Below are 5,241 nucleotides of genomic sequence, written 5' to 3' on the forward strand. Positions count from 1 at the left end.
AAATACACCAAACTTTTGAACATATTCAGCACTTCAAACTCATTATTAAATACAATTGAAATATTATGTAGTTTCTTAGCACTATGTTCAAGATGCTTTCCATGATCTGTCTTTGATGGTGCAAGATCAAGCATACATTTAAATATAAAAAAAACAAAAAGTAACCTAAACTACATATGTACTGACATGGTTTAGTATGGAAGGCCGTTTCTGCCACTGAATAAAAAAATTAAAAAGGTAATTGTGACTTTTTATCTCACAATGCAGACTTTTTTTCTTGCAATTGTGAGATATAAACTTGCAATTCTGAGAACAATATTTTCGCCCTCAAAATTGGACTTTATAACTCACAATTGCAAGTTTACATCTCACAATTCTGACTTAACTCACAATTGCGTGAGAAAAAAAAAGTCACAATTATGAGATTTTAACTCAGAAAAAAGTCGTAATTGCAAGAAAAAAAATCAGAATTGCGAGTTTTTATCTCACAATTCAGACTTAACTCGCAATTGCGTGTTATAAAGTCAGAATTTAAAGATTTAAACTCGCAATTCTGAGCAAAAAATCAGAATGTTGAGTTTATATCACGCAATTCTGACTTTATAACTCGCAATTGCGTGTTAAGTCAGAATTGTTTGAAATAAACTCGCAAAAAATCACGATTTTGAGATATAAACTCTCAATTGCGAGAAAAAAAAAGTCTGAATTCCAAGTTTTTATCTCACAATTCTGACTTAACTCGCAATTGCGTGAGAGAAAAAAAGCACAATTTTGAGATATAAACTCGCAATTGCGGAAAAAAAAGGCACAATTTCGAGATTTACACTCGCAATTCTGAGAAAAAGTCACAACTTTTAGTTTATATCTCAGAATTCTGACTTAATTCGCAATTGCAAGTTTATGTCAGAATTGTGAGATAAAAAGTAGCAACAACCTTTAAGTCATAATTGCAAGAAAAAAAGTCATAATTGTGAGATATAAACTCGTAACTGCGAGAAAAAAAATCTGAATTGCGAGTTTTTATCTCACAATTCTGACTTAATTCGCAATTGCGTGTTATAATAAAAATGTAAAGATTTAAACTCCCAATGCTGAGAAAAAAGTCAGAATGTTGAGTTTGTATCTCGCAATTCTGACTTTATAACTCGCAATTGCGTTCAGTCAGAATTGTTTGAAATAAACTCGCAAAATATCACAATTTTGAGATATAAACTCTCAACTGCGAGAAAAAAAGTCTGAATTCCAAGTTTTTATCTCACAATTCTGACTTAACTCGCAATTGCGTGAGAAAAAAAAGCACAATTTTTAGTTTATATCTCAGAATTCGGACTTAACTAGCAATTGCAAGTTTATGTCAGAATTGTGAGATAAAAAGTAGCAACAACCTTTTTTTTTTTTTTTATTCAGTGGCGGAAATGGGCTTCCATAATGAATACTGGATAAAAGTCTGGAGGTTCTCTGGAAACTGTTTAGTGCATTTATAAAGATTTTCCCCTCTCTTTGACTAGTGAAGCAGAGGTCTGCAGGTGAGCTGATGGTGACTGACCCATAGTGGCTTTGGTTTCACCTACTATTCAAATTAAGTACAGCAGACTAATATGAAAGACTTGAGGCTATTATAGATCAGCACTTTCTGCTGTAAACATATAAGAGCATATCTGAATAAGCAGATTTAGAGGAGGCTAGATTTGAAGTGTCGAGTTCATTTCTTGGTGGAGAAGGCCCTCTTCATGAGAGGCGGCGGCGTCTTTCCTGCCTCATAGACTGAATCTGGTAGTGGGGTGCTGAGACAACACCAGTCTGGGATGCGGCCCATCTGGCTGTAGTAGTCTCTGGACACCGAGCGACTCCCTAAAATGTCCTGCAATGCTCCAAATATAGCACCTACATGGGAAGAAGAAACAAAACAACCTTGAGTGAAGGTCAATGGCCGAAAATTGTGAAATCCTGGTGTGTTAAAGGAATAGTTCACCCTAAATCTTCGTTTTCACAATTGCTTGTTTAGAGCTTTTCTCATCCAATGCAGAGGTCAGGAATCTCAAAGCCTCTGCTGTGCCTTTCTTTGCTCACCTCCTAACCAGGTGACGCAGTTGAGTTTGGTGGGTGGGCTGTGGATACGGAAGCTCTTGGTAGCCAGAGCATCGTGGTACTTGGGTTTCTCCACCAGTGAGCGGATCTCAGCCAGGAGTTGGTGCAGGAACCCGGACAGCATGGCCGTACCGCCGATTATCACCAAGTTCTCCGACAGAACCTTGCGAGTGTCGATGGGACACTGGTGAGGAACAAACACAGAATGAACAAGGTGAATGCTGGGAGGACAGCAAAGATGTCAACATGTTGGTAGATTGTGGGTGTTGACTGTTACTAAGATGTTGCTTTGCGATCATATAAATTAAAAATAAATCATAAATAAATTCAGCTTTGGTTATATAAACAAACCAAACAAATTAATTGATGCGTCGAAGTTTTGGCAACCAAAAATATTTAGCTGAAACCGTTTTGTAAGTGGCTGTGGATAAAAGCGTCTGCTAAAAGGTTAAATGTTAATCACGTGTTTCAACCGTCAAAAAAACAGCTTGAGATTAATAATGTCACATTTACCTCAGGAGAAATTCAATGAACATAAATCTGATAGTCAGCTAGAAAAAATAACTCTAGGAGGAACATTATGATAAATATATGGACTAAATTACATTTGTTACTGAACTGTTTGTCTTCATTATTTAATGTATGTTCTCTTTCATAGGTTCACTCAACGCTGCGTCGCTATGACACATTGGGAACGCTCTCTAGGCGTGCCGATTGTCTGAAGCCCGTATAGAATCACGCCAATTCATTGGCTGATGGCGCGGGCGCCGCGCTTGCGTTGCTGTCCTTATACTGACGAACGCGCCATCTGCTCCTCTGATTTCTCTGCCTTCACGAAGTGGCCATTTTAGCCCTTCTGTTGCGATTTTCCTGGTCCGATTTTCATCAACTTTCTTCATTTGCACTTCAGCGACTGCTAGAGTGGAACTCCGTTCTCCTTGCGGTGAAGTGCCATGGAGTATCGTCGTTGTCAGCCGCCGTGTTCTCGCTTCATTGCGAGCGACGACCCTCACAGTAAGTGTGTTAAATGTTTGGCACGTGCGCGCAGATTCGCCGGTTGAATTCGCACATGATCATATATGCCCTAGCCCAGAGGCGTACGATGCGATTTCTTTCGGGCTACAGGACGTTTTGTACACCGCGGCATCCGACTCTGAGGATTTTGGGCCTGCTTCAGCCAACTCTTTCCCACCTAGCGGCCGGGAAGCGCGGCCCTCCGCGGCCTACTCTGAGCTCGTAGACGTGCTGGCGCACGCCACAGAGAAGCTCTCTATTTATTGACCTGATGAGCCCCGCGATTCCCAGTCATCTAAACTCGACGAGCGGTACCTGAGCGGCCCAAATTCGAGGCCCGCATGGAGAAAGCTGCCCTTTCTCAGCGATCTGCATCAGGAGATCTCCAGATCATGGAAGCAACCATTCTCCGCCCGCCTTACTAACGCGGCAGCCGCTGACTTCACCAACCTAGTGGGTTCTGTGGAGCAAGGCTATACCATCATCCCGGCGATCGAGGATAAGCTAGCTACGCACCTCTCTCCATCTTCAGCTTCTTCCTGAAAGTCCCGCCCTCTCCTTCCGACTAAACCATGTAGGACCACTTCCGCCTTTATCAGAAAGTCCTACATGGCAGCTGGTCAGGCAGGCATGGCCCTTCATACTATGGCCATTCTCCAAGCCTACCAAGTGGATGTCCTTAAGGAGATGGACGAGGGGGGCAGTCTGACCCCAGAGGCGGTCAAGGAGCTCTGCAGAGCCACAGACTTGGCTCTGAGAGCCACCAAGCACACCGCGCGTGCTATAGGGTGCTCTATGGCGGGTTCGGTGGCTGCAGAACACCACTTGTGGCTTAATCTCACAGAGATCCGTGAGAAGGATAAAGTTTTTCTCCTTGACGCCCCCATCTCTCAGTCTGGGCTATTTGGGGAGGCAGTCAACTCTGTGGTTGATAAATTTCGGGCAGCCAAATCCCAGTCAGCGGACCTCAGGCAGTTTATGCCCAGAAGGGCATGGGAGCCCCCTAATCCCTCCTGGCCCAGAGAGCGCTCCTTGCCCAGGAAGGAGACCGCCAGTAGGAGCAGTGACCCGGGTCGTCCCCCACCGCCCACGGTCTGGGGAGCCCGAGGCCGCCCATTGCCCCACCGGCGACCTCGCAGGCGGCTTGAGCTGAAGCGGTCTGACAGACCCCCTGCTTCAGCTCCATCAAGTCGCTCCTGACTCTTGTGTCAGGAAGAGGGCAGCTTCTCCCGCCTTACGAGGCTGGGCCAGACCGTGCAAACTTTTCTGCCCGCTTCTAAAATGCTCCCCTCATTTACACACTTCAATTCGGTCGCAACCCCCCTCGCTTCGACGGGGTTCACCTGACTGTAGTGGGCAGCGCCTCAGAGGCTTCTGTCCTACAGCAGGAACTGATAAGAAGTCACAGCCAATAAGAGCGCTTGTTATTGTGTGACGTCAGTCAATGATCACTCACTGAAGAGAAGGGAGCATCAAGTGTTCTGAGGCTGAACAAGAACGATAATTTTCCATAAGGTGGACGTTTATTTTGTGAGTCATTGAAACAATGTAAGTGCGCTTTGATATACTTTACTAGGAGATTCTTTATTTATGCTTGTCAAGTGACGGTATAATTGTATTAGTACATTATCGCTAGCTTGTTTACTCACTGGAGCAGCGATAGCAATTCGTGTGTACAAGTTCATCTGCTGTATGGCCTTCTTAACAAGTTTAATTCTTCAGTTCATATATTTAAGTGATGTTTATAGGTACTAAATTCATAGTATTGAATATTGTATATCGTGTGGACTGTTAATTACGTGCCATTATGCATATTTACCGTTCTACTTAATGACGCAGCAAAATATAATGACCTTTCACCTACTTCTATTTGTGAGCTTCATGTGCCACCTAGCGGCATTACACAGTACTACAATTGTTTAATTGCAGTACATGTTAAATACTTGAATAATATGATTATATATTATTGTTTCTTGCCTATTATGTCGATTTATTGTTATTACTGTCTACTGATTGTTATCTCTGTTAATTCCTTGTTAATTTCAGACCACATCTATACAAATGTCCACAACCTGTGCCTAAACAAGAAATGCCCTGTTGTCTGACTGTGCTGTCAATTGCTGTCAATTGCTGTCAATT

At 42.9% G+C, this 5,241-nt stretch overlaps 1 pseudogene; it reads right to left on the minus strand.

Annotated features, from left to right (window-relative positions):
• Positions 1–5,241, minus strand: part of LOC107724204 (zona pellucida sperm-binding protein 4-like) — a 37,118-nt pseudogene that overhangs the window by 3,028 nt on the left and 28,849 nt on the right.

This window comes from Sinocyclocheilus rhinocerous, unplaced genomic scaffold, assembly GCF_001515625.1.
Source record: "Sinocyclocheilus rhinocerous isolate Xijiao unplaced genomic scaffold, SAMN03320098_v1.1 scaffold3351, whole genome shotgun sequence".
Lineage (NCBI taxonomy): Eukaryota > Metazoa > Chordata > Actinopteri > Cypriniformes > Cyprinidae > Sinocyclocheilus > Sinocyclocheilus rhinocerous.